The sequence below is a fragment of the Aquarana catesbeiana genome, linkage group LG11 (assembly GCF_042186555.1).
Source record: "Aquarana catesbeiana isolate 2022-GZ linkage group LG11, ASM4218655v1, whole genome shotgun sequence".
Taxonomy (NCBI): domain Eukaryota; kingdom Metazoa; phylum Chordata; class Amphibia; order Anura; family Ranidae; genus Aquarana; species Aquarana catesbeiana.
This window is the reverse complement of record NC_133334.1, coordinates 144,644,307-144,671,639: the sequence shown is the minus strand read 5'-3', so window position 1 is coordinate 144,671,639 and position 27,333 is coordinate 144,644,307. Positions and strand designations below refer to the sequence as shown.

General features: G+C 41.9%; 1 pseudogene; it reads left to right on the top strand.

Annotated features, from left to right (window-relative positions):
* Nucleotides 1-9,285: 9,285 nt before the first annotated feature.
* Nucleotides 9,286-9,405, top strand: LOC141113058 (U2 spliceosomal RNA; annotated as a pseudogene).
* Nucleotides 9,406-27,333: the final 17,928 nt, after the last annotated feature.

Genomic DNA, 27,333 nt, shown 5'->3' with positions numbered 1-27,333 from the left:
TATGGCCTAAGAAACCGGAAGCTACGAGCATTTCATAACTTAGATTTTGCCGGATGTAAACAGCGCCATTGAGAAATTGGGAAAGCATTTTATCACACCGATCTTGGTGTGGTCAGATGCTTTGAGGGCAGAGGAGAGATCTAGGGTCTAATAGACCCCAATTTTTTTTAAAAAGAGTACCTGTCACTACCTATTGCTATCATAGGGGATATTTACATTCCCTGAGATAACAATAAAAATGATTAAAAAAAAAAAAAAAAATGAAAGGAACAGTTTAAAAATAAGATAAAAAAGCAAAAAAATAATAAAGAAAAAAAAAAAAAAAGCACCCCTGTCCCCCCCTGCTCTCGCGCTAAGGCGAACGCAAGCGTCGGTCTGGCATCAAATGTATACAGCAATTGCACCATGCATGTGAGGTATCACCGCGAAGGTCAGATCGAGGGCAGTAATTTTAGCAGTAGACCTCCTCTGTAAATCTAAAGTGGTAACCTGTAAAGGCTTTTAAAGGCTTTAAAAAATGTATTTATTTTGTTGCCACTGCACATTTGTGCGCAATTTTAAAGCATGTCATGTTTGGTATCCATGTACTCGGCCTAAGATCATCTTTTTTATCCCATCAAACATTTGGGCAATATAGTGTGTTTTAGTGCATTAAAATTTAAAAAAGTGTGTTTTTTCCCAAAAAAATGCGTTTGAAAAATCACTGCGCAAATACTGTGTGAAAAAAAAATGAAACACCCACCATTTTAATCTGTAGGGCATTTGCTTTAAAAAAATATGTAATGTTTGGGGGTTCAAAGTAATTTTCTTGCAAAAAAAAAATAATTTTTTCATGTAATCAAAAAGTGTCAGAAAGGGCTTTGTCTTCAAGTGGTTAGAAGAGTGGGTGATGTGTGACATAAGCGTCTAAATGTTGTGCATAAAATGCCAGGACAGTTCAAAACCCCCCCAAATGACCCCATTTTGGAAAGTACACATCCCAAGCTATTTGCTGAGAGGCATGTCGAGTCCATGGAATATTTTATATTGTGACACAAGTTGCGGGAAAAAGACAATTTTTTTTTTTTTTTTTTTTGCACAAAGTTGTCACTAAATGATATATTGCTCAAACATGCCATGGGAATATGTGAAATTACACCCCAAAATACATTCTGTTGCTTCTCCTGAGTACGGGGATACCACATGTGTGAGACTTTTTGGGAGCCTAGCCGCGTACGGGACCCCGAAACCAATCACCGCCTTCAGGCTTTCTAAGGGCTTAAATTTTTGATTTCACTCTTCACTGCCTATCACAGTTTCGGAGGCCATGGAACGCCCAGGTGGCACAAAACCCCCCAAATGACCCTATTTTGGAAAGTAGACACCCCAAGCTATTTGCTGAGAGGTATAGTGAGTATTTTGCAGACCTCACTTTTTGTCACAAAGTTTTAAAAATTGAAAAAAGAAAAAAAAAAAAGTTTTTCTTGTCTTTCTTCATTTTCAAAAACAAATGAGAGCTGCAAAATACTCACCATGCCTCTCATCAAATAGCTTGGGGTGTCTACTTTCCAAAATGGGGTCATTTGGGGGGGTTTGTGCCACCTGGGCATTCCATGGCCTCTGAAACTGTGATAGGCAGTGAAGAGTGAAATCAAAAATTTACACCCTTAGAAATCCTGAAGGCGGTGATTGGATTTCGGGGCCCCGTATGCGGCTAGGCTCCCAAAAAGTCCCACACATGTGGTATCCCCATACTCAGGAGAAGCAGCTAAATGTATTTTGGGGTGCAATTCCACATATGCCCATGGCATGTTTGAGCAATATATCATTTAGTGACAACTTTTTGTAATTTTTTTTTTGTCATTATTCAATCACTTGGGACAAAAAAATAATATTCAATGGGCTCAACATGCCTCTCAGCAATTTCCTTGGGGTGTCTACTTTCCAAAATGGGGTCATTTGGGGGGGTTTTGTACTGCCCTGCCATTTTAGCACCTCAAGAAATGACATGCAGTCATAAACTAAAAGCTGTGTAAATTCCAGAAAATGTACCCTAGCTTGTAGATGCTATAACTTTTGCGCAAACCAATAAATATACGCTTATTGACATTTTTTTTACCAAAGACATTTTGCCGAATACATTTTGGCCTAAATGTATGACTAAAATTGAGTTTATTGAATTTTTTTTATAACAAAAAGTAGAAAATATAATTTTTTTCAAAATTTTCTGTCTTTTTCCGTTTATAGCGCAAAAAATAAAAACGGCAGAGGTGATCAAATACCATCAAAAGAAAGCTCTATTTGTGGGAAGAAAAGGACGCAAATTTTGTTTGGGTACAGCATTGCATGACCGCGCAAATAGCAGTTAAAGCGACGCAGTGCCAAATTGTAAAAAGTGCTCTGGTCAGGAAGGGGGTAAATCCTTCTGGGGCTGAAGTGGTTAATACAGAAGATTTTTTAATGGGATATTTCCCACGCTTGCCATGGGTAGACCTTGGAGTGTCTACTTTCTAAAAAGGGTCATTGGGGTTTTTTTGTACTATCTTGGCATTTTTGGGCCTCTAAAACTGTGATAGGTAGTCAGGAAATAAAATGCGCAAGTTACGACATCCCTGTTCACTCAGGAGAATAGCAGAATGTGTTTTGGGGTGTAATGCCACATATACCTATAATGTGTGTGAGAATTATCTCAGTAAAGTGACAACTTTGTGTAAAAAAAAAGAAATTCATTCATTTTCAAAAAACTTGAGGCAAAAAATAAGATCTTCCAAACACTTAACATGCATCTCAACAAATAGCTTGGGATGTCTAATTTCCAAAAAGGGGTAATTTGGTGGGTGTTAAACTAGAAATAAAGCATTACTGGATCTACTGATTACCAACAATACAGACCTGATCACGGATGTGGAAATACGGGGCAATTTAGGTAACAGCGATCACAGGTCAATTGGTTTCAGTATAAATCACACAAATAGGAAATATAAGGGGAATACAAAGACACTGAATTTCAAAAGAGCCAACTTCCCTAAACTATGAACCTTGCTAGAAGGCATACATTTGGATAAAATCTTAGAAACAAAGAACACGGAGGAGAGATGGGTTTGTTTTAAGAGTATATTAAATAAGGGCATTGGTCAATGCATTCCATTGGTTAATAAATTTAAAAGAGCGAACAAAAGTCCTGGATGGCTTAACTCCAATGTAAAAATGCATATAAAACCAAACCAAAGGAGATGGCCTTCAAAAATACAGGGTTGAGGGATCATCATCAGCATTCAGACCTTATAAAGAATGCAACAAGAAATGTAAGGGTGCAATAAGGATGGCTAAGATAGAACATGAAAGACACATAGTGGAGGAGAGCAAAAAAATCCCAAGAAATTCTTTAAGTATGTAAACAGTAAAAATGAGAGGACAGACCATATTGGCCCCATAAAGAATGAGGAAGGACATCTGGTTACAAAGGATGGGGAGATGGCGAAGGTATTGAATTTAGTCTTCTCCTCAGTCTTCATGAGGGAATCGGGGGGCTTCAGTAACCAAAACTGCAGTGTTTATCCTCATGACACATCACAGAAAGCACCTCCATGGTTAACAGAGGACAGAATTAAAGTTAGACTTGAGAAACCTAACATTAATAAATCACCGGGACCAGATGGCTTGCACTCAAGGGTACTTAGGGAACTCAGTAAAGTAATTGCCAGACCATTGTTCCTAATTTTTACTGACAGTCTACTGACTGGAATGGTACCAGCTGATTGGAGAAAGTCAATGTAGCACCAATATTTAAAAAGGGCCCAGATATATCCCTGGGAATTACAGACCATTTAGCCTAACATCAATAGTATGTAAACTCTTGGAGGGGATGATAAGGGACTATATACAAGATTTTAGTAATGAGAATGGTATCATTAGCAGTAATCAGCATGGATTCATGAAGAATCATTCTTGCCAAACCAATCTACTAACATTCTATGAGGAGGTGAGTTGCCAGCTAGATAAAGGAAGGCCCGTAGACGTGGGGTATTTGGATCTTGCAAAAGCATTTGACACAGTTCCCCATAAACATTTACTGTACAAAATAAGGTCCATTGCCACGGACCATAGGGTGAGTACATGGATTGAAAACTGGCTACTAGGGCGAGTTCAGAGGGTGGTGATAAATGGGGAGTACTCGGAATGGTCAGGGGTGGGTAGTGGGGTCCCCCAGGGTTCTGTGCTGGGACCAATACTATTTAATTTGTTCATAAACGACCTGGAGGATGGGGTAAACAGTTTGTAGTGCAGACGATACTAAGCTAAGCAGGGCAATAACTTCTCCGCAGGATGTGGAAACCTTGCAAAAAGATCTGAACAAATTACCAGGGTGGGCAACTACATGGCAAATGAGGTTCAATGAAGAAATATGTAAAATAATGCATCTGGGTGGCAAAAATATCAATGCAATCTATACACTGGGGGGAGAACCTCTGGGGGAATCTAAGATAGAAAAGGACCTGGGGGACTTAGTAGATGATAGGCTCAGCAATGGCATGCAATGCCAAGCTGTTGTTAACAAAGCAAACAGAATATTGGCATGCATTAAAAAGGGATCAAGTTCAGAGATAAAACGATAATTCTCCCGCTCTACAAGACTCTGGTCCGGCCGCACCTTGAGTATGCTGTCCAGTTCTGGGCACCAGTCCTCAGGAAGGATGTACTGGAAATGGAGTGAGTACAAAGAAGGGCAACAAAGCTAATAAAGGGCCTGGAGGACTCATATGAGTTATGAGGTTGCGAGCACTGAACTTATTCTCTCTTGAAAAGAGACGCTTGAGAGGGGATATGATTTCAATATACAAATACCATACTGGTGACCCCACAGTAGGAATAAAACTTTTTTGCAGAGGAGAGTTTAACAAGACGTGGCCACCCATTAAAATTAGAAGAAAAGAGGTTTAACCTTAAACTACGTAGAGGGTTCTTTACTGTAAGAGCGGCAAGGATGTGGATTTCCCTTCTACAGGCGGTGGTCTCAGCAGGGGGGCATTGGTAGTTTCAAGAAACTATTAGATGAGCACCTGAATGACCATAACATACAGGGATATACAATGTAATACTGACATATAATCACACACATAGTTTGGACTTGATGGACTTGTGTCTTTTTTCAACCTCACCTACTATGCAACTATGTAACTAACTATGTGGCAAATGAGGTTTAATGTTGATAAATGCAAAGTTTTGCACTTGGGAGCTAAGAATATGCATGCATCATACATACTAGGGGGAATCAATAGTGGAGAATGATCTCGGTGTTCTGGTAGATAATAAGCTTAATAATGGCAATGTCAGGACCTGGATCTGAACAAGAAAGCCTCAGCTGTATCAGGCAATGTCTCTTCTTGCTGAGCTACCCTGAATGCTGAACAGTTCCCTGGACAATTCCTTGAAGGATCCAGTCTTGAACCTTGTTTGTCTTGAACCCTGAACCCTTTGCTCCTTCCATGAACTTCTTGATTTAAGCCATATGATAAGTGTAAAATTGATGTGCTTTAAAATATGATGATAGTGCAAAAATAACTATGGTTGGAAATAGCTTAAATAGATGAAACAAACGATTTAACCCAGTGAATCAATCAATTGGATTAAGGGAAGGAATTGTTTAATTACTTTCAATTACTTTTATTTCTCCTACATATTTTTATGTTCAGAGTGTTATTATAACTTTTATTCAACATCACATCACTAGTTTGCGGATCAATTTTGGGGAATTTAAATACATGTATTAGCACTATAATTATTTATATATCAATTTTTAGGTATATATGCATTATTTATTCATCTATTTAAGCTATTTCCAACCATAGTTATTTTTGCACATCACATTTTAAAGCGCATCAATTTTACACTTATCATTTTGCTTTTGGTTATCTGATCACTTTGTATTGATAGCAGCTTTAAATGTATTGATTTAATCATAGCACGTATTTTAATATTATTTTTAAGCACATTCATCTGTATTTTATCAAATTTATCCACATCAGCGCTTGGTTTTTATACTCAATATTATTGATTTAAGCCATGTCTCTGCGCTTCCTGTTTGCCAGATTATTGTGTTCTTTCAGCCAGTATCCCACTCTTGTCTTCCCTGCTGCCATCCATATTTTGCTACCACTCATTATGGACCCTTGGCTTGTTCCTTGACTATGCTTCTGCCTGATCCCAACCTGCAACTACTCGTTACTGACCTTTTGGCTTGTTTACTGACTACACTTCTGTTTGATCTTTACCTGCTTAATCCGCTACTGGATCGTGGCTTGCTTACCACCTGGTGGGAGGATCCTGAGGACCACGACCTGGTGCTACCATGCAGCAAAATCCATCTCCACCATCAGGAGCTCTGGTGAATACCGGTTAGTACTTAGACCCCACGCCTCATATGAGCCCACGTCATCCACCAGGGTGACCTGCCTGTGTTCCTATTTTGCTGGTTTATGTGTGAGTTTCCCACTGCTATAGCAACTGGTCCTCAAGTCTGACACCTGGATCATGACAGGTACGCAATGCCAAGCAGTGGTTTTCAAAGCAAGCAAAATTCTTTCTTGTATTAAGAGAGGTATGGACAGCAGAGAGAGAGATATCATTTTGCCCCTGTACAAATCATTAGTAAAACTTCATCTGGAATATGCAGTCAAGTTTTGGGCACCAGTTCGCAAAAAGGATATTGAGGAATTGGAGAAAGTGCAGAGAAGGGCAACCAAACTGATAAGAGGGATGAAGGAACTGAATCTATTCTCTCTTGAGAAGATGAGTTTAAGGAGGATATGATCAACATGTAAAAATACATATGTGGTTCATATAGTGAACTTGGTGTTGAGTTATTCACTTAAAGGTCATCACAGAGGACAAGGGGGCACTCTTTTTAACTGGGGAAAAGAGATTTAATCTCCAAATACGGAAAGACTTCTTCACAGTAAGAGCTGTGAAAATGTGAAATAGGCTCCCTCAAGAGCTGGTTCTGTCCAGCTTAGTATATTGCTTTGAAAAAGGCCTGGATTCTTTCCTAAATGTACATAATATAATGGGATACTGATATGTATAGGTAAAGTTGATCCAGGGAATATCCCTTCGCCTCTTGGGGGATCAGGAAGGAATGTTTTCCCCTGCTGGAACAAATTGGATCATGTTTTACTTTGCTTTGCTGAACTGTGGGTATAGGATTGTGTATATACGATTGTACATTTTTTTTTTTGCACTTTTGTTGGTTAAACTATATGGACTTATATACTGTATTCAATATTTAAATAGATTATTTTCTAACATATGCAGCATGGCAAGTGTAGAGTCATTCCCTATCCAAATTGCCCAACACTCATCTACATGCAAGAATATACTTAAAAAACACAATATTTTTGAAAGATCTGATGTGGAGTTCATAGGTCAGAATGAAGCTAGGCACTGTAATATCTATCACATTATGACCACCAGATCACCAGAATTATTATTTTTTTTTCCCTTGACACTTTGATTCGTACCAAATATCACTATTTCAGCTCCCCAGACTAATGACATTATTTAGATGTAAAGTTAAATAATTACTTGCAAAACTCACTTTTCTCCTTACATTTTAATTTGCAAATTTCTGTAGGGGAACTTACAGATCCAAAACAGACTAAAGAGTGCGGGCAATTTAATAAGATGGAAATACCAAGCTGTCCTTATATATCCAATAAAAAAAAAAAAAAATTCAAACCTGCTGAAATCAGCTGTTCAAATGTTCTATAAAATTCTCTTTACAATTGTATATCATTTGGTTATCATTTACTAAACAGCAGCTGTTCTCTCACATATCTGGTATGCTAAAAGTAAAAAAAAAAGGAAAAACATAGAGTTTTGAAGAAGTAGAAGAGGAAAATGTAAAATAAAAACAACGTGTATTCACACAGAATTCTCACTAGTTATTGCATGACAATTTTTTTTTTCTTGGGGGGTGGGGGGGTTATGAGAAATGCCCCACCCCCAAACATGATATTGTGCTAAATCTGTAGAGAACCTATGCTAAGTAGAAGAGTGGTTTTGATAATAAAATGTGCTGTGCCTCCACTCAGGACCTCTGTGAACAAAGGGGATTCCGCCCAGGTGCACACAATTTATATATAGATATATATATAGATATATCTATAGATATATCTATAGATATATCTATATATATATAGATATATATATTGTGGGAAGATTAGCTGGTGGGGATCACCTTTTCTGAGTGACAGTCAGCAAACGGGCACTTTCTTTAAAATCTGGCGGATGCCAGGTTTATTTACAGGAGGTTTGCAAAATAAAAATAAACAAAACAGTAAAGTAAATCCTTGTCGTCCGGCGCTAACTAAACAAACAGTCTCCTCTCTAGACAGTGCGGGGCTGGTCCCCATCACCCACAAAACATGCGGTAAAGCAAACCTTTTCAGTCCAATAGCCAGAGCTCCTCTCACTCAGGTTCCTTCCTGAGTCTCAAAACCAGAGCCCTGTTGAGCTCTCTTCCTGGTTATTTAAAGTCCACCTGAGTGTGGGCTCAAGTGGACCAGAACATCCGGACCGGAACCCTGCCTGCCACAGAGGCTGGAAAAACCCGGGCTGGATTCCAGTTCAATACCTTACAACACAACGAATGCGAGGTGAAATGTAGCGATTATCCACTATATCACCTCGCATGCCATCACATATCCTCCTCCTCTGCTCAAGCCCCTGCGGCTGAGCAATTGACCCAAGCATACAGTGCATCTGCATTGTTTTGGAGCTTGCCCGGCCTATGCTCTACTGTAAACTTAAAGGGTTGTAGAGCCAGGAACCATCTTGTCACGCTGGCATTTTTCTCCCTGTTGTCACACATCCACTTTAGGGGAGCATGGTTGGTGACCAGCTTAAATGACCTCCCCAACAAGTAATACTTCAGGGACTCCAAGGCCCATTTAATAGCGAGACTCTCCTTCTCGACAATAGCATAGTTTTTTTCATGCTTATTCAGTTTTCGGCTCAGGTATACAACCAGGTCCTCCTCACCATCTCTGTTCTGGGATAGTACAGCACCTAGGTCCACCTCAGAGGCATCTGTCTGTACCACAAACCCCTTTGTGCAGTCCGGGGTCACCAGCACCGGTAGTACACAAAGGGCCTGTTTTAACTTCTGAAACGCCTCCTCAGCTTCAGGATTCCATTTGACCATGACCGACCCTCTACCCTTCGTCAGGTCGGTCAGAGGAATGGCAGTGGTGGAAAAGTCGGGTATAAACCGTTGGTAATACCCCATAATGCTTAGGAAGGCCTAGGATCGCTTCTCGGCCTTTTGGATAAGATCAAGAGTAGTATCTGTTCTTATCAGTTTCCAGAGGAGGCACTGTGCTACTCTCGTTGGGGAGGGCCAGCAATTTCAATGGTGTTATAGTGCCTGGAAAGGCGGTTTCAGCAAGGACTATGCCAAGCTGCCCGACAGATACTGGGGGATGGCCAGTGGTTGAGTCTGAGCCATCCGGAAGGGTGCTCCTGGTGAGGATGGGTGCTGCATCTGGGTCTGGCCAGAGGGTTGGGTCCCTGGCCTTCTGGCCTAGATTGTGGTAGCTCTAGCTTCGGACAGTTATTCGGGAGGGAACACTTACTCCCCTTTTTGGGGGGGGAGTGGTTAGCATTTCCCCAATGTATTTAGGAAGGAGTGATGGGAGCGACGGTGGAGCCTGATGGTAAAGGGCTCTCACCGAGCTCCCTAAACTTCATGCCTTTCTGCCTGGAGTGGGGGCAGCTGTGCTCTGGGCCGTTGGTCAGGGTTGGTCCTGAAAGCCTATGGAGTATGTTCCCCTGGAGTGGCAGTCCAGGGGTGCCAAAAAATCACTGTGAGTGAGAGTCACTTTGGTTTGAGGCACCATGGTCACTGCACCATAGAACACACTTTTTTTTAGCACCTGCCTCTTGGGGCGGGCCTTTTGGCTGGGACCAGAGGAATTTTTTATTCCTGGCCGGAGGGCCTGGTCATTGTTTCACACAATGGCCACTTTTTCCCTCTCCTCTTCACTTATTCCTTCCCCACTTTATGTTATTTATTAAGCCTATGTTTGTCACTTTTTGTATTTTTATGTTTGTACACAATTTGTTGCACTGTGTGATGAGTAGGTTTGTGGGTCCTTGGGCCAGCCCTGAAAGTCTTGTGAGGGGGTGGATAATAGGCCTTTTGGCTTGGTCCACCCTCCCTCAAGGGGTCTCTCTTCGAGGGAGCCTCACCTAGTACTTGGGTGGGTCTGTTTCGGCAGGCCCTCCAGAGAACGGGGACCATCTGGTTTCAGCCAGATGGACCAATTGCAAGTACCCTTGTCCCCGTCTAGAGCCTAACACCCCAGGGGATTCAGGGCAAGGCACATTTGTGTACCCGTTTGCTCTTTTTTGTGTTTCACTCTTTATGCGTGTGCACATTTTTTTGGCACTGGGTGAAGTTTTTGGATGTGTTATGCACGCCATAGGCTTTCAAAAAAAAAAAAAAAAGAACATCCGGAGGCTAGAAAAACCCAGGCCGGATTCCGGTTCAATCCGCTACAACAGAACAAATGCGAGGTGAAATGTAGCAATTATCCACTATATCACCTAGCATACTGTCACAATATATATATATATATATATATATATATATATATATATATATATATATATATATATATATATATATATATATATATATATATTACACTGTATACAGTTGCAATAAAAAGTATATGAACCCTTTTGGAATGATATGGATTTCTGCACAAATTGGTCATAAAATGTGATCTGATCTTCATTTAAGTCACAACAATAAACAATCACAGTCTGCTTAAACTAATAACACACAAAGAATTAAATGTTACCATGTTTTTATTGAACACACCATGTAAACATTCACAGTGCAGGTGGAAAAAGTATGTCAACCCCTGGATTAACCACTTCCCGCCCGGCCCATAGCAGATGACGGCCGGGCGGTGGTTGTGTTATCCTGACTGGGCGTCATATGACGTCCAGCAGGATAACTCCCTAGCGCACGCCCGCGGGGGCGCGCAACGCGGCGATCGGTGACGGCATGTGTCCCTTGGACACAGCGCTTCCCCGATCATGGTAAACAGCCAGTGATTTTGGCCGTTTACCACGTGATCAGCTGTGTCAACGTCACAGTCGATCACATGTCATAACAAACTCGGCGGCGCGCACCGTGCGCGCCACCGGAGGAGTGCAGGGCAGGGATTGAGGAAGACGGGTGTCCCTTGGACACAATGCTTCCCCAATCAAGGTAAACAGCCAATGAAATTGGCTGTTTACCATGTGACAGGCTGTGTCCAATCACAGCCGGTCACAAATGTAAACACAGAGGAGCAGTTACCATCTGATCTCTGCTCTCTCCTCACACATCGATCGTGTGAGGAGAGAACAGGGATCAGTAAGTGAGATATCAGTGTAGTGTTCTGTTTATATATACTGTATACTGTGCACAACACGACTCCCCGCCAGTAAAGAGGACCTGTCACACAGCCCAGCCCATCTGTCAATCAGCCCATCTGTCAGTCAGCCCATCTGTCAATCAGCCCATCTGTCAGTCAGCCCATCTGTCAATCAGCCCATCTGATCAATCAGCCCAGCCAATCAGCCCATCTGTCAGTCACCCAATCAATCAGCCCATCTGTCAATCAATCAGCCCATCTGTCAATCATCTGTCACAGGCCCACCGCTATCAGTACCGCCATTGGTACCGCCACACAGGCTACCAGCACCGCCATCAGTACCACAGCCAGTCCTGCCATCAGGCCCACTATCGGTACCCCCATCAGGCCCACCGCCATCAGTACCGCCATTGGTACCGCCACATAGGCTACCAGTACCGCCATCAGTACCACCGCCAGTTCCGCCATCAGTCCCACCATCTATACCACCACACAGGCCCGCCACACAGGCCTGCTACCAGTACTGCCACCCGTACCGCCATCGGTACCGCCACCACCACACATACCGCTACCTGTACCACGATCGGTACCACCACCACCCATACCGCTACCTGTACCGCCATCGGTACCGCCACACAGGCCCGCCACTAATACCACATCGGTACCACCACTACCGCCAGCAGTACCATTACATAGGCCCGCCAAAAAGCACTATCATAATGTCGCAAAGGGTTTACACATCTGAGGAGGCATATGCCCTTCTTACCATGTCGGATGATGAGAGCAGCGGGGAGCTCCCATCATCCGATTCTGGTTCAGAATACGAGCCAGTGGAGGATATTGGATCGGAGGAAACCGTCCCTCCCAAAAGAATGAGATCGGGACCGAGATCAGGACCAAGATCAGGACCAAGATCAGGAGATCTGCCCACCACCAGCAGCGCCAGACCCCAGGAAGAGGAGCCCAGTACAAGCACTGGAATCACACGCCCAACCCGAAGAACCCAGCCCCAGTCCTACCTTCCCGATGCCCTGGCAAACCCTTTATGGTTACCGGCCAACTCAGGATCCGCTATCATCCCCCCTTTCACTGCACAGCCAGGTGTGCAGCCCGACACTACAAATTTTTCTCAATTTGATTATTTTTCTTTATTTTTCCCACAAGATTTGCTGCAGAATATGGTGGATCAAACTAACCTGTATGCATTACTTATTGCCGCCAACCCCAATTCTTCCTATGCCCGCATGTTCCAGTGGCGACGTCTAACACTGGACGAATTTAAATTTTTTTTGGGCCTTACGTTCAATATGGGGCTTACAAAAAAGAACGAAGTCCATGCATATTGGTCTACCAACCCCATCCACCACATGCCCATATATTCCGCTGTCATGTCCAGGACAAGATATGGCATGATTATGCGTTTTCTCCACTTCAATGACAATTCACAGTGCCCTCCCCGAGATCATCCCAACCATGATAAATTCTGCAAGATACGCCCCCTAATCAATTCCTTTTCCCAGCGATTTAGAGACGTTTTTATCCCAGACCAAAAAATTTGTGCGGACAAGTCCCTCATACATTTCACTGGCCGACTGCACTTCAAGCAGTATATACCAAGCAAGAGATCCAGGTATGGGGTGAAATTAAATAAATTATGCGATCGAGCCACTGGATATGTCTTCACATTCCGGATCTACGAAGGCAAAGACTCCCAGCTCCAGCCCCATGATTGCCCCACATATATTGGAACCAGTGGTAAATTTGTCTGGGAGCTGGCATACCCTCTGTTCGACAAAGGATACCATTTATATGTCGACAACTATTATACCAGCCTGCCCCTTTTTCGTCACCTTTATAGTAAAAAAACCCTGGCCTGCGGTACTTAAAAAAAAAAAAAACGGAAGGGATTCCCACAAAATTTGTTGACCAAAAAAATTGCAAAACGGAGAATCGGCATTCATGAGGAACGAGGAGGTGTTGGCCATGAAGTGGAGGGACAAGAAAGATGTCCACATCCTCTCTACCATCCACAATGACACCGTGGTGGAGACCCAAAGAAGAGGCGGCCCCATTGTAAAGCCCGAATGTGTCCACGATTATAATATGTACATGGGGGGGTGGATTTAAACGATCAGATGCTACAGCCCTATTTATCAACCAGAAAGTCCCATTATTGGTATAAGAAAGTTGCGTTTCACCTGTTTCAGATGGCCCTTTTTAATTTGTTTGTCTGCTACCAAAAAGCAACTCAAAACCAACAAATCACCTACCTGAAGTATATTAAAGATATTGTCACTGCCCTCATTTACCAACAAGGTCCCGCCCCAGTAAGCATTCGTTCTGATAGCGTGAGTCGACTTCACGAGCAACACTTTTCTTATCACATTCCCCCCACAGAATCTGGAAGAAGACGCCAAAAGAAATGCTGTGTATGCAGCAGAGGAGGAGTAAGAAGAGATACCAGCTATTATTGTCCCCAATGTCCCTCCCAACCTGGCCTGTGCATCGGAGATTGCTTCAAAAATTATCATACATTCATGCAATATTAGTTCCCCTTATTATTAACAGACTGCCATTTCCCCATTTGCCTACTACCATGTTAATTAACTGACCCTGGCCTGTTTACCGACGATGTCTTTGCTTGCCGATTTAAACCACGTTTCTGACTTCCACGTGCACCAACCTCAGCCTGTTTACCGACGATGCCTCTGCCAGCCGATTTAAACCATGTTTCTGACTTCCACGTGCACCGACCTTGGCCTGTTAATTGACCATGTTTTTGCCTGCCACTTGGACTGATCTTTTGGCCATCTACTGCAGTACACAGGGGTCTCACATATGTGAGGGGCTTCAGAATAGCGTTCTGAGTAGAGAAAACCATTTTTTTAGTTTTCTGTGCTCCCAGAACAGGGTCTGGTTGCCCAGAGGCATCAAAGCGATTTGGGTGGGAGAAGCCTCTACCCCTGTCCCCCTGGCCCTAAGCTTGATGGTCCTTCCTGCTGCCTGGACCAATACTTTGGCTGTGCTGACCATATTGCTGCCTGTAATGACCCATGACATTATGGACCATGTTTCTTCCTGCTGCTTGGACCAATACTTTGGCTGTGTTGACCATATATCTGCTTGCTGCCTCTACTGACTTTGGACAGTATTTCTGCCAGGACACCTCTGCCTGCTACCTGGACCTGTACTTTGGCTGTGCTTTGGCTGTGATTTGGCTGTGCTTTGGCTGTGCTCTGGCTGCGCTGACAGTATCTGCTGAACTATGGACAGTATTCCTGCCTGCTGCCTGGACGATTGCTTTTGCTGTCGCTGACCTCATTCCTGCCTGCTGCCTGGAGCGATGCTCTCCTCTGTGGACCACTGCACTTCTAAAACCACAGGAAATCTTTTGTTATTTGGTATGTACCTGCTACGGTATGTGTTAGAAATATGAAGGGCCTTCAAAAATGTGATCGGTAGTCAGAAAATGATATGTGTAATTAATGCTGCTAGAATGCCTGGAGATGCTACTACACTGTTGGGCCTCTGTATGTGGCCAGGCTGTGTAAAAGTCTCAAACATGTGGTATCACCATACTCAGAAGGAGTAGCAGAATGTATTTTGGGGTGTCATTTTTGCTATGTACATGCTATGTGTTCGAAATATCTTATAAAGGGACAACTTTGTATAAAAAAAAAATGCATTTTAATTTTTTTTCCACATTTTCCAAAAACTTCTGGGAAAAAAATGAAAAGTTCAAAAGACTCATTATGCCTCATATATTATATGTTGGAGTGTTTGCTTTCCAAAATGGGGTCATTTTGTGGACAATTCCATTGTCCTGGTGCTCCAGGGCTTTCAAAAGTGTAATAGGTGGTTGAGAAAGGATATGTGCAATTTATGCTTGTAGAACGCCTGAAAGTGCTACTTCACTGTTGGGCCTTTGTATGTGGCCAGGCTGTGTAAAAGTCTCACACATGTGGTATCACCATACTCAGGAGGAGTAGCGGAATGCATTTTGGGGTGTCATTTTTGCCATGTACATGCTATGTGTTAGAAATATCTTATAAATGGACAACTTTGTGTAAAAAAAATGCATTTTCATTTTTTTCCACATTTTTCAAAACCTTCTGGAAAAAAATGAACCATTCAAAAGACTCATTATGACTCATAGATTATACGTTGGGGTGTGTGCTTTCCAAAATGGGGTTATTTTGTGGACAATTCCATTGCCCTGGTGCTCCAGGGCCTTCAAAAGTGTAATAGGTGGTTGAGAAAGGATATGTGCAATTTATGCTTGTAGAACGCCTGAAAGTGCTACTTCAATGTTGGGCCTTTGTATATGGCCAGGCTGTGTAAAAGTCTCACACATGTGGTATCACCATACTCGAGAGGAGTAGCAGAATGTATTTTGGGGTGCAGTTGCAATTATGCATATGCTGTGTGAGAAAAATATCCTGTTAATATGACCAGTTTGTGTAAAAAAAAAAAAAAAAAATCTTAATTTTCCCAAGAATTGTGTGAAAAAATTACAACTTCAAAAAACTCACCATGCCTCTTAGTAAATACATTGGACTGTCTACTTTCCAAAAAGGGGTCGTTTGGGGGGTATTTGTACTTTCCTGGCTTCTTAGTGTCTCAAGAAATGAGATAGTCCTTCAGTACATCAGGTGTGATCAGATGTGGTCAATTTTCAGTGATTGGCACCATAGTTTGTAGACTCTATAACTTTCACAAAGACCAAATAATATACATTAATTTGGATTATTTTTACCAAAGATATGTAGCAGTATAAATTTTGCCACAAATTTATGAATAAAAATGACTTATTTGCTAAATTTTACAATAGAAACTAAAAAAAGTGTGTTTTTTTCAAAATTTTCGCTGTTTTTTCGCTTATATCGCAAAAAATAAAAAACCCAGCGGTGATGAAATACCACCAAAAGAAAGCTCTATTTATGAGAAGAAAATTATAAAAATTTTGTTTGGATACAGTGTAGCATGACTGAGTAATTGTCATTCAAAGTGTGAGAGTGCTGAAAGTTGAAAATTGGTCTGGGCGGGAAGGTGCATAAGTAGTTAATGAAATCTCCAAGAGCTAATTGGAGTGAGGTGTCAGCCAACTGTTGTCTAATCAATGAGATGAGATTGGAGATGTTGGTTACAGCTGCCCTGCCCTAAAAAAAACACACACCAGTTCTGGGTTTGCTTTTTCACAAGAAGCATTGCCTGATGTGAATAATGCCTCGCACAAAAGAGCTCTCAGAAGACCTACGATTAAGAATTGTTGACTTGCAGAAAGCTGGAAAGGGAGTATCTACAAAAGCCTTGCTGTTCATCAGTCCACGGTAAGACAAAGTGTCTATAAATAGAGAAAGTTCAGCACTGCTGCTACTCTCCCTAGGTGGGGACGTTCTGTAAAGACGACTGCAAGAGCACAGCGCGGACTGCTTAATGAGGTGAAGCAGAATCCTAGAGTGTCAGCTAAAGACTTACAAAAATCTCTGGCATATGCTAACATTCCTGTTAGCGAATCTACGATACATAAAACGCTAAACAAGAATGGATTTCATGGGAGGATACCACAGAGGAAGCCACTGCTGTCCAAAAAAAAACATTGCTGCACGTTTGCAGTTTGCACAAGAGCACCTGGATGTTCCACAGCAGTACTGGCAAAATATTCTGTGGACAGATGAAACCAAAGTTGAGTTGTTTGGAAGAAACACACAACACTATGTGTGGAGAAAAAGAGGCACAGCACACCAACATCAAAACCTCATCCCAACTGTGAAGTATGGTGGTGGGGGCTTCATGGTTTGGGGCTGCTTTGCTGCATCAGGGTCTGGACGGATTGCTATCATCAAAGGAAAAATGAATTCTCAAGTTTATCAAGACATTTTGCAGGAGAACTTAAGGCCATCTGTCCACCAGCTGAAGCTCAACAGAAGATGAGTGTTGCAACAGGACAACGACCCAAAGCATAGAAGTAAATCAACAACTGAATGGCTTAAACAGAATAAAATACACCTTCTGGAGTGGCCCAGTCAGAGTCCTGACCTCAACCCGATTGAGATGCTGTGGCATGACCTCAAGAAAGCGATTCACACCAGACACCCCAAAAATATTGCTGAACTGAAACAGTTCTGTAAAGAGGAATGGTCAAGAATTACTCCTGACCGTTGTGCACGTCTGATCTGCAACTACTGGAAACGTTTGGTTGAAGTTATTGCTGCCAAAGGAGGTTCAACCAGTTATTAAATCCAAGGATACTTTTTCCACCTGCACTGTGAATGTTTACATGGTGTGTTCAATAAAAACATGGTAACATTTAATTCTTTGTGTATTATTAGTTTAAGCAGACTGTGATTGTCAATTGTTATGACTTAGATGAAGATCAGATCACATTTTATGATCAATTTGTGCAGAAAACAATATCATTCCAAAAGGGTTCATGTACTTTTTATTGCAACTGTATATATAGTAATACACCACCTGAAGTGTATTAGAAACAGTACACCACTGAACGTACTGTAGATATAGGCTACACTGGATACAGAGCATATATATATATATATATATATATTAGACTGTATATACAGTGCCTTGCAAAAGTATTCACCCCCGTGGCATTTTCCATGTTTTGTTGCCTCACAACCTGGAATTAACATGGATTGTTTGAGGATTTGAAGTGATGTGTTGGGTTTGCACCAGACATAGCGTTTTCCTTGATGGCCAAAAAAGTAAAATTTTAGTCTCATCAGACCAGAGCACCTTCCTCCATACATTTTGGGAGTCTCCTACATGACTTTTTACAATCTCAAAATGTGCCATTTTGTTTTTTGCTGAAAATAATGTCTTTCTTCTAACTACTCTGCCATAAAGCCCAACTCTATGGAACGTACGACATAGCGCCAGACTTTTGTCCGAAGGGCGTGTGCTGTGAACTTGTCTTGCATACAAATGGTACACAATTGTCGGCCAACAAACATGAACGTAGTGATGTACTAGACGTACTACAAGCCGATAAAGAGGAAGTTCAATTGTCAGGTGCCACCCTTTGGGCTCCTTCTGCTAATTTTGCGTTCGTAGAAGTTTGGTGAGTGTTGATTTGCACTTTTCAGTTCGTGCTTGTCAGTTCGTTTCTGAACGGCCGTTCGTCAACCAGCCATGTTGTGGAATTGGAGGAGAAAACGTGCTATTATTAATTATTATTAAACGTGCCTTGGAGTTATTGCTTTGATCCAAGTCCAGTCCAGGAACAGGAGGAGGAGGACTTCTTGGAACAAAAGTTGGTTGCTTAATCGTAACCAATTATGTCAAATGCCTTTGCTGTGGGAGCTTCAGGAGAATAATCCGGATGATTTTCGGAATTATCTCCGGATGACGGACCCCTGCTTTCACCAACTCTTGGCATTGGTGACCCCCTATATTAAGAAGCAGGACACATGCATGTGACTTACCAATCACTCCTGAGCAAAGGGTCATAGCCACCTTGCGTTACTTGGCGAAGGGGAGAAGTCTCCAGGACCTCAAGTTTACGACTCCCCCCAGGCTCTGGGACTCATTATTCCAGACACCTGCTCAGCCATTATTCAAGTCCTGCAGAAGGACTATATTCGGATAAGTTTTTGCCTTTAACATCACATAGTATGTATTTAATGTTTGCTAATGTATTGTATTAATTTCTTGATTCCATAATTAACATTATTGGAAAATGCTGTGAATGTCCTCTTTGTCCTCATGCATGCTGTAAGCTTTTCCTGATCCTTTTTTTGGCCTATATACATATTCTCCTTCACTAACCTCCCCAGCATGCTATCCTGGGCCTAGTAACTTAACAATGTATTTTGTCATCTACATTTTTGCTCTTACCCTAAACACCCCCTAAAATGTGTCAAAATTTTATTGTGTCCTCCAATTCAGGAAGAGTGCAAGAGGCCATTTTTTGGGGCCCAAACCGCCCCCCCCCCCTCCCCAAATGCTAAGTCAACAGATACAAATACTCTATCTGCCTACTTTGCAAAACCCATACACACTATCCCTCTGTTGTGGTCATATTTCTGTATAAATTCACCCAACCATGAAGTGCAAGGGCCTGCCTGTTTACCTACAAATTGTAACATAGACAGTTTTTGTCTCCTAGTATATTGATATGTATTTTCTGAATATCAAAATGTGCTGCAATTTGGACAATGTGGATCCCTATTTTTAGATTATGACACATCTTACCTATCCACTGGGCTGCCAATAGTGTAAATGAGGAGGGTCTGACTAAAGTATCCCAGATTATTTATGCAAACAGCTCTCATGGAAGTGGAGAGGTTTACCTGTCCAAAACATCTACCCATTTCCTCCCCCCCACCCTAAAATTTTGCTAATGGGCCACCAGAGGGGGAGATGAATCAGATAAGATGACCTTACCCTTTTGTCTTTAAATACTCATTTAAGTTTACTGCTTATGTTGGATAAGCATGTTTGTGTCAAATCTGCTTACAATGTTATGTGCAGAAGTAGTAATTTTTTTTTTTTGTTTTAATCCACATTTTCCTTCAAACCCACAGCAATGGCAAAACGTTACAGCCCAGTTCCACCATCAGTAGGATTTTCCCAACTGTGGTGATGCTATTGATGGAAAACATGTCTGGATTGTCCCACCCCCCAACTCGGGCTCATATTATTTTTATTATAAGGGCTTTGCAGCATAGCCCTGCTAGCTGTAGTGTCTGCCACATATGAGTTCTTGTATCTGGATGTTGGGAAGAATGGCCACAACTCTGATGGAGGAGTCATTTTGCAGACAGAGTTCTACAAGCGGCTCCAGAATGGCACCTTAAACCTTAAACAGCTACCTGCTGAGGAGAATGTTGAGGGCCTCAATTTTGTTTTTGCAGATGAGGCCCTTGCTCTGGGGGATCACCTTATGAAGCGGTTTCCTATGAGGAACCTCACCCGAGAGCAGAGAATCTTTAATTACAGACTCTCTTGTGCCAGAAGGGTGGTTGAAAATGCCTTTGGCATCCTCTCCAGTCGGTTCAGGCTGTTTTTAACACCAATTAACCTGGCGCTATACAAAATAAACTATGTGGTATTGTGCTGCTGTAGCCTCCATAATTTTTTACGGAGGAATGCTAGCAGCTACCTTGCCTCAGTGCCAACTGATGCAGACCCTGCAATGGCAGACTCAGCTGAAGAGGCTGCAGCTCGACCGTCTGTGGGAGTGATGATGTCTCTGGAAAATTTCTGTGCTGGATTGCCCTCCCAAAATGCCGGAGATCTACGGCAAAAATACCTGGATTATTTTGAGGGTAGAGGGGCAGTGGCTTGGCAGCAAATTGTAGCTGATCAGGAATAATATATTTATTTGATCATAAACTCCTATTTCATTTGAAGTACTGTTGTCTGTGTTTCTTATAGTGGTCATCAACCCTGTCCTCAGGGCCCACTAACAGGCTAGGTTTTATGTATTACCTTGTGGAGATGCAGACTAGAATACTGCAATCATTGAGCAGCAAATGATATCACCTGTGATGTATTCTAGTTATCTTGCAAACCTGGCCTGTTAGTGGGCCCTGAGGACAGGGTTGATGACCACTGGTCTAATATGTTCACAAATTGGCTTTATTTTGGCCACTTGCTCCAATAGTGCAAATGTACCTTATGTGCTACATGAGGTGACAATATCTTCTTCAGCTAACTATTATGGCATGCTGTGGGTCTGCTACACACACACAATGTTTTTGTTCTTAATGGATCTAATGCATGAACTTCAAAAACATTATGCCTTTTCAACTCTTATAATTTTTTGGAGGACTAAAAATTGCATGAATTGGCCACATTTTAAGACCACATTGTCACTGTAATAACAACTACAAATACACTGGTATTGAGCTTTGAAATAATAAGCCACACATTGTTTAGTAAAAAACAATTTACTCAAAGTACATTCACATGTGCGTTTTAAGGTTTTAATACAAACCAACATCTTGGCGTATAACATGTATGTTTTGCATTATTTTCCCTTTTTTTAGGCTAAACAGGCATTTTCAAAAACATTAAATACACATCCCAAACTCAGTAACTTACAAAGTTCCATTTTGGTAAAGTGAAGGCCAAATGAAACATTAGTATTCCAAGATTGTGTGGATGTTGCCTTCCTCATATGGGGTTGTCTCACCCCTTTAAAAACCCTTTAAAAGCCAAAATTTCAAGCCACATACACGTAGAGGCATAACGATTAATTTACCCTTATGATCCCATGCCACAAATGTGTGTAGTTACAAACAACTTTTTTCATAAACCCACCAAACACACAGTGTGTCAACATGTGCTAGCATGGATGTGTTTCGGGGGTGCAACCCCTTCCTCTGAGCTTCTTTAGTTAAGATGAAGGGGTTGCACCCCCAAAACGCATCTGTTGATCCTCAGTGATGGTAGATAGCACATGTTGACACACTGTGTGTTTTGTGGCTTTGAGCAAACTACATGTATGGAAATACACACATTTTAGGCATGGGACCATGAGGGAAATAAGAATGTTAAGGCATACCGTAATTTGGGAGTACCTTCAAATTTCAGGTTTTATATTCAATACACTGAAAAATTACAATTTACATTAGTTAGGGCAGTGTTTCCCAATTCTCCTGCTCAAGATGCAGACCCAGGTCATGTTTTCTATACTTGTAGAATTTGGCACAGGTGATGTTGTCACTTTCAATGTTAGTAATTCACACAGTCTTTTTTAGACTGAGTAAAAAACAGAAAACACTGTTTGGTGCACCTAGAGGAGTGGAATGGAGATACACTGAGTTCAGACACTAAACTTTCTCTCTTTAAAAGTCAGAACAACATGGTAAATATTCAAAGTGCAAACAGGAGCCAACAAGTGGAACAAGAAACATATGAACAGGCAAGAGGAAATTAGAATTTGGCAAGCATGTCTACAAAATCTCGAATTCTTCGTTGTAAAGCAGTGGCAGCCTCTTTTATTTGCTCCAGCTCCTTCAAACAATGCACCATATCTGCACTCATCCGGCCAATTGTGCATTTTGGAAGATCGTGACCTAGTAAGAAGACAAAGGATTAAGGTAACGATGGTCAAGTGGCTGAGGCCCCACATAGTGAGTTATGGTCAAGTTACTAGTTGAAGTCAGGAAATACTTACCTACCCTATTGTTGCTTGCAACCTGCTTGCCCTTCAGAAACCTACACTACTAGGAATGTACACACTGCAACTACTCAGTAATCTTGGCCCTGGTGCCTGGGTCTCCAAAACTCAGGTACCTAGCAAAAATGACAGCTCCTTCCACCTCTTCCTTCTCCATGCTAATGTTAAGGCACTACATACTTTGCTAATGTGTGGAGTGGGTGTTTTGTTTGTTCAGCTAAACACTCGACATGTAGATACATTTGAAGCCAGATTCCAAGAATACTTACTTGCGCAAACAAGAGGCTCCCGCATACTTTCTTCCTCTTCAGGGTCGCTTTGTCCCGAAGTGCGACTTGCGTCAGAGGATTTGACGTCCACAACGGACAGGTCTGTGCTGGGTCCAGGAGTCAGATCCCATGCCTCCAAACCCATATCCTGGGTGAGATTACCACACTCACTTTCCTATAAAAAGAAACAATACACCATTCATTAAGCCACCCCTAGTCTCATCTGTTTTCTAGCATTCATTTTGCTACATTAGTTGACCAACCTTGCACTTGGTCTGATGACAATGTTTGCTCCTGACTAGTGGATTCCACCATACTGCATTGTGTTTTTTGCAGGGAAAAAGCATAGAAAAGGGAAAGTGATGTCATTTTACAGAGGGCAAACACTGGACAAGTGCCAACATTGAAAAAGTCCAGCAGTTGCCCCCCACCCCTCTTGTCTCCTATGGGATATGGGATATATGATGATCATTGTAGCAGGTGTGACTCTGTGTGACTGTGATCCCTGGGTCCTCTCCTCTAGCCATGTCTACACTGGCAAGGCTGCATTAATGGGCACTTATGAGCCAAGCAGAAACCAGAAAGTGTTCTTTATCCCTTAAGTTCTGCCCTAAGCCCATGGCCTTTGGCCCACCTAGAATCACCCCTGTCATTGGCTAAAAGAGTGTGTTTGAAGTTGTCACTTATATTTTTGTTGGGAAAATGGCCTTGTTGCCTCCCCTGTTGGGGCCTGACCGAGGGTAGCCTCCCTTCGCCCCTTCTGGTGGCTTGGCTGTTGCCTCATTTTTTGGTGCCTCCCTGTTGAAAGAAGAGAAAAAAATTAGGTAAAAAATAAAGCAAAGTACAAATACAGAACCAAATAAGAATGTTCATATCTGGTTTCTATTTTACTTCATCTTTAAAATAACAATTCAGACAAAGATTATAGAAAACATATATAATTCTCTCAAGCTACTCTCAAGAAAGCACATATACAGACAGCTAATTTACACATATCCATTTTGGTTAGATACAAATCTTGCTTACTTTTTTTGATGATCTCATGTATGGACTCTATATGGTCTTGCTCACGATGTTTGAGATCAGACCATCGTTCTCTGATTTGGTGCTTTGTTCGTGTCACCGAAAATTCGCCCTGCAAAACGGCAATGACATTCTCCAAAATGCTGTCCTGTTGGCTGTTGGGTCTTTTATAATTGCGCAGTTTGCAGTTGTAGTCGTGCTTTTCGAGGATGCGCACCATCTCCACCATCTCATCCTTGCTCATGGGGGTTGCTTTGTGCCTCCTATGAGCTACACCACTGCGGGGCTGCCTGGAATCCACCAAATCCACCATGTTGTCCCTCCCGAATGTTCCGCCGCTGTGTTTCACATGCAGAAGAGAGATGGTTACGCCCCAGCATCATGACGCACTGAGAGCTGAGTTTCTCGCATGCGCAGTGTATAAAAAGCCATAATGCACGGTCGATGGAATGGCGATAGGAACGATCTTTGAGTGGAGGACGAAAGATTGCCAACACAGGAAATGAGCCAGAAAACGAAGGGACAATTGGAAATTTGGGCATAGATGGTTAGTGGTGATATTGATGACCAGACAGAACCCAGACCATCGCTGTCTACACTCCCTTCAACGTCTGATGAGGCCACAGCTCCAGAGGTACACACAGGTCCTGCTGCACAGGATGAAGATGTGGAGGAGTCCATCTTGACCCAGGTATAGCATTGTTGAACTTATTTGTATCCAAAAATACAATGATGATAACTTCTGCCTTAACAAAGTGGTGACCAAAAATTATTTGTACAATAATCAAAAATGCTGGGGTCAGAATGATAGTCTTTTCTATTTGTCCACATTCAATTTGCAACAGCGAGGAGATCAAAATTGTGCGTGATTGATGACCAAACCCTAAAAAAGATTCCAACTATGTCCCATTTTCATACACAGGAAAGTGTCAGTCAGGAGGAGCCCGTGGCCAGCAGCCAGATGGAGTCCCAGATCCCTCCACTACACCCTCCTTCTAATAGGGCCAGGAAGAGCAGAAATCTGGACGAGGCAACAGCTGCCTTCCTCAGCCAGGCCACTACCGCCCTCAGGACAGACCCAGATGAGGCTGAGGGATTTGCCATGCCAATAAATTAAGGCAGATGGATGGTGAGCAAAGAAGCAGGTGTGAGGAACTAATCTTGCAGCTCCTCAACAAATTAAAGTAAACACACACCTGTGTGATTTTGTGGCCCCACATCCACCATCTCCACAGCCACCCCCCACCACGGCCACCCCACCCACCACAGCAGCATGGCGGTCAGTGGCAATACCAGCCACAAGACCCCTAACAAGACCGCTGGTCTGGGGATTTGCACCCCTACCTCCTTTACTAATTATTTTTTTTTTTATGGTTTTGTTGAATAATGATTTTCTTTGTTATATTTAATTTATTTCTGTATGCATAGATGCACAATTTGTTTAAGTTCTTTATATTTGGATGGCAGATAGCATCTCTAATTAAATTTTTTTATTTATTTTAATGCACAATAAAAAAAAATGTGTAGAATAATACTTGGCTATGTATTTTACATCGATTGACAGTTTGGGAGTAGGCAGTTACATTTAAAAAAATACAAGGTAAAATTAACAAAGGACACCAACATAGTTGTATCTTTGATCTTAAAAACTACGGGATAAGGGTGTTGTGATAACTTGCCCAAAAAAAACAAGCATAATAATATTATTCTTGATATCACTAGAAAATAAAAGCCTTTTAAAATACGTTTGGCAGAACTCCATCCATATAACCAGCAAAGCAGCTTCATTATTATCCCATTAAAGAAGAAGAGAGTGTGAGCTGCATTTGGAGATTTCATAACCCCTTGCTGACCGGCTCACGCTGATATACATCGGCAGAATGGCACGGACAGGCATATTAACGTACCTGTACGTCGCCTTTAAGACGCGGCATTGTGGGCATGCACGCCGCGAGCTCCGTGAGTGTGATCGCGGGTCCTGCAGACTCGATATTCACAGGGATATCCACGATCATCTCACAGAGAGGAAGAATGGGGAAATGCTGATGTAAACAAGCATTTCCCCATTCTTCCTAGTGACAGGACACTGATCAAAGCTCCCTGTGATCGGGAGTGGTGATCAGTGTCATGATACACGTAGCCCATCCCCCCTACAGTTAGAACACATCCCTAGGACACACTTAACCCCTTCAGCGCCCCCACCTGGTTAACCCCTTCACTGCCAGTCACATATACACAGTAATCAATGCATTTTTATAGCACTGATCACTGTATAAATGTGAATGGTCCCAAAATAGCACCAAAAGTGTCCGATGTGTCCGCCATAATGTTGTAGTCACGATAAAAATCACTGATCACTGCCAAAAAAAATTATTAATAAAAATGCCATAAAACAATCCCCTATTTTGTAGACGCTATAACTTTTGCGCAAACCAATCAATAAAAGCTTATTGCGATTTTTTTTTTACCAAAAATATGTAGAAGAATATGTATCAGCCTAAACTGAGGAAAAAAAATGTTTTTTTATATATTTTTGAGGATATTTATTATAGCAAAAAGTTTTTTTTTTTTTTCAAAATTGTCGCTCTTTTATTGTTTATAGCGCAAAAAATAAAAACCGCACAGGTGATCAAATACCACCAAAAGAAAGCTCTATTTGTGGGGAAAAAAGGACGTCAATTTTGTTTGGGAGCCACGCACGACCGCACAATTGTCAGTTAAAGCAACGCAGTGCCAAATCGTAAAAAGTGCTCTGGTCTTTGGCCAGCCAAATGGTCCGGGGCTGAAGTGGATAATTTGCTGCATTACGAATGTTAAGTCTCCATTACGAATGCTAATTTACAAGACCGACCGCTTCCGGCTCGGACTGTATATATATATATATATATATATATATTTATATATATATATATATATATATATATATATATATATATATATATATATATATATATATATACACTGCCTGCACTGACTGAATATAGAGTAAACAATGAATACAAAGTCTATGCTAAATGCAGAGTATATTTATACTAGACTGACTTTATATTTATATCAAATACACTGCCACTAAATGAATAAACTCCCTGCTTAATCTAACTCAAGCTATCTCTCTGTCTATGCCAACAACACTACACACGACTGCTATGTAAGCAGCCTTATATAGTGTGGGGCATGGATTTGGTCCCCCTGAGCCATGATTAGCCAAAGGCACCCTGCCTTTGGCCAATTATGGCTCTCTCAGCAGAGCGCACTGTGATTGGCCAAAGCATGCAGGTCAGGTGCATGCTTTGGCCAATCATTATATAGCAATGCACTGCGATCTCGCAGTGCATTATGGGGCGTTCCACAGCGCTAGAATTTTCCACAAACTCCCCATATGTTTGGTTCGTTTTAGAACACCTGATGTTCGAGTCAAACTTAAGTTTGACTCGAACCGCTGGCTCATGCCTAGTTTCTAATATGACTTGGAAACAGACCTCTAACT